The 3,042-nt window shown below is 26.4% G+C and overlaps 1 protein-coding gene across 1 annotated transcript in view; it reads right to left on the bottom strand.

Moving 5' to 3' along the window:
* The window catches only part of LOC122510702 (flotillin-2), a 268,228-nt gene that overhangs the window by 134,838 nt on the left and 130,348 nt on the right, over window positions 1–3,042 (bottom strand). The gene's annotated exons all lie outside the window — the stretch shown is intronic.

The following is a 3,042-nucleotide window of genomic DNA, read 5'->3' as shown; positions in this document are numbered from 1 at the left end:
TTATTATTCATAAACAAGCTTTAATAAAAGAAATGTCACTTGAGGGAGCGAAATATAGAAAGAGTGAAGGGCAGTATTATTGTTATAGACATACCTCATTATTTCAGAACAAAATGTATGCTTTATGAAATAGTTATTTTCGTAACAAGGGCGCAAAATAGGTGATTGCGACGATGGCGAAATGAAGGGACCGAGGGGACACAATTTCGCGCCCGAGGCGAAGCCGAGGGAGCGAAAGTGTCCCCGAGGTCCCGAAATTTCGCCAAAGTCGTAATCACCTTTGCGCCCATGATGCGAACATAATTTTTTGTCCTAACTGCATGGAAAGTATGACATTGAGGGCACGCACGATTAAACGCTCATATTAGTTAAAAATTAAGCTCTATATAAACATTACATCGAATGAAGTTTATAATGATAGAAGTTTTAAAATAGAAATAAAAAACTATGTATTCTGGAAACATAGTATTTATTTAGAACGTAGTAATTAATAATTGAACAAAACTGAAACAAGAACTTTTAAAATTGACAATTTTGATAAACGAAATGGGAACAAAACCAAATGTCTCATTATTTTTTTTAGAGAAAATAAAAAAAAAATTGCAAATTTTTATAGACAAAATAAAACAAGTTGAAAATGTTTGCAGTTCTATAGTCAACATAAAAAGAAAGTCGAAAATGTCGCATTTTAATGAAGAAAATCGAATAATTAACAAGCGGGCGCAAAATACTTTTCCGCCCGCTCGGAGGTAGGGGAAGCGGGCGGAAAATACTTTACCGCCCGCTGACGTCATACAAGCGGGCGCAAAATACTTTTCCGCCCGCTTCCCCCACTCCCGGGCGTAATGTGTTACTTTGCGCCCGCCTTAAGTGCCCGAAATGACATACTTTCCGTGCAGGTAGGACAAAAAAATAATGATGATACTGTGGATAAAAATAGTTGTCACGAGTAATAATAAAAATTACTTCAATAACAAATTATTTCCTAATAGCAAATAAATTATACACGAACAATTTTATTTATTACTCGAAGCAAGAATTTTCTTTCACAGTATTTGAATACTCAGGTATAGAACAAATTTTTTTTAGGTGTAACGTATAATGAATATTTTCATGTTTTAGCCGTATGCGAATGAATCCAGTGATTACTGTGTAAAATTGTATAAAATATCTTTTAACTTTATTTAGTATTTATAATCTTTAGGCATTGAAGGATAATAATTAAATTTCGTATAATTATTTTATCAATATTTGAGACTTATATCTTATTTATTGAAATATCTAAGATATTTCAACAATATCTGTCGAGATATCTGCGTGAAAAAGAAAACTGTTCAAAACACTTTTTCCTTCTCTTATAAAAATACTTTTGTATTTAATTAACATCTTTCTTTGTGTAAATTTTCGGAAAATCCTAAAAGTCTAATGAAATAAATAATTTATTCAAAACTGACCTTTTGATGAATCATTGCACCATTATTGTGAGAATATTTTTTTTCACGTACCTGAAATAAAGAAAACAAAATTACTCCAAATGTTTAGAAATCTACAGAGAAATTGAAATATATATAGCTAAGAAAATATTTTAATTAATGTCCCTAAAAATTCGAACGAATGAACGACAATTTTTTCTACACATTTGGTTAAAATTTTAATTTTTTTAGCAAAAAATATCCCTTAAATTTTGAACGTTCAAATGAACGACGATATTTTTGGTAAAACATTGAAGGTAGGCACAAAATTTTTTAATTGATCAAAACTAAAATAAAAATTCCCCCAACATTTTTTATGTTACTTTTTTATGAAACCTACTTTGTTTTATGTTACAAATTAAACATTTATTCATAAACATTTCCTTAAAAAGTGAAAATTTAACTTTCGTCGCAAAATTTTAAAACAGAAAAAAAATTCATGACCTCTTGTTAAGTTATCTACAGAGATAATTAGACATCATATGCATGATTCGTAGAGAGAAAAAAAAATATTTGCAAATGTTTACTTCGTGACGATATAAAAAGTAATTATTACTTGCTCGCGAGAAGAAAGTGAAATTCACTCTCGTCATCTTCAATATGTATTTAACTGGACAATATCACAAAGAATGACAAAAACATGCGCAAGAGAGGCAATTGCAATTTACCATATCCAACAACAAGAATATTTATTAACAAAAATTTGCATATGGTAGAAAATTTTCGTATTTCTTTAATTGCAAAATTAGTCGAAAACATCAATAACTTCTTTTTTTAAATAAATACCTATTTCATTATTATTATAATTTTTCCATAGGAATGAAGACTTTCAAAAATTTCAAATTTAAACCTTTTTGAAATTCAACAATTTATAACAATATTATTATAAAACACAAAGAAATTGACCACTTCGAGTCTTCGACTCGGAGTGATTCATTTCTTCATGTTTTATAATAATTAAAGATGAAATTATTTTATATTATAAGAACATTCTTACTGTAACTTCATGATATAATACTATTAATATTCAATTATTATTATCTGAAAATTTAAAAATAAACAATTTATTGAATAATTTAAAGTTTTATAAAAATTGAATTCTTTTGACAAAGTTTAATAAAATTTTTAAGAATAATTACATTTTTTGAGAAATTTGATTAAAATTGCATTAAAAATATAATTGAAATCCTGCGATGATTTCTATTATTTATGAAAATAATTGAATTTCTAAAAAGAATTTTATTATTTTTGAAAATTATTGAATTCCTGTAAAAAATTTTATTATTTATGCAACTAAATGAATTATTGTAAAGAAATTTATTAAATCTTTGTAAATAATTGAATTCCAGGTAAACTGCGCTATTATTTATGAAAATAATTAAATGTTTGCTTACAATTTTATTAAATTTTTTTTTTAAATAATTGAATTCTTTTGGAAAACTGTATTAAAATAGTAGATATTGAAAATAATTAAATTGAGGAAAATTTGTGAAAATAATTGAATTTTGGAGAAGAATTCTGTTATTTATAAAGATAATTTAAAATTTTTAATAATTTTTTAACATAAATG

Source organism: Leptopilina heterotoma, unplaced genomic scaffold, assembly GCF_015476425.1.
Source record: "Leptopilina heterotoma isolate Lh14 unplaced genomic scaffold, ASM1547642v1 Lhet_73, whole genome shotgun sequence".
Lineage (NCBI taxonomy): Eukaryota > Metazoa > Arthropoda > Insecta > Hymenoptera > Figitidae > Leptopilina > Leptopilina heterotoma.
This window is presented reverse-complemented; position numbering and strand designations above follow the sequence as displayed.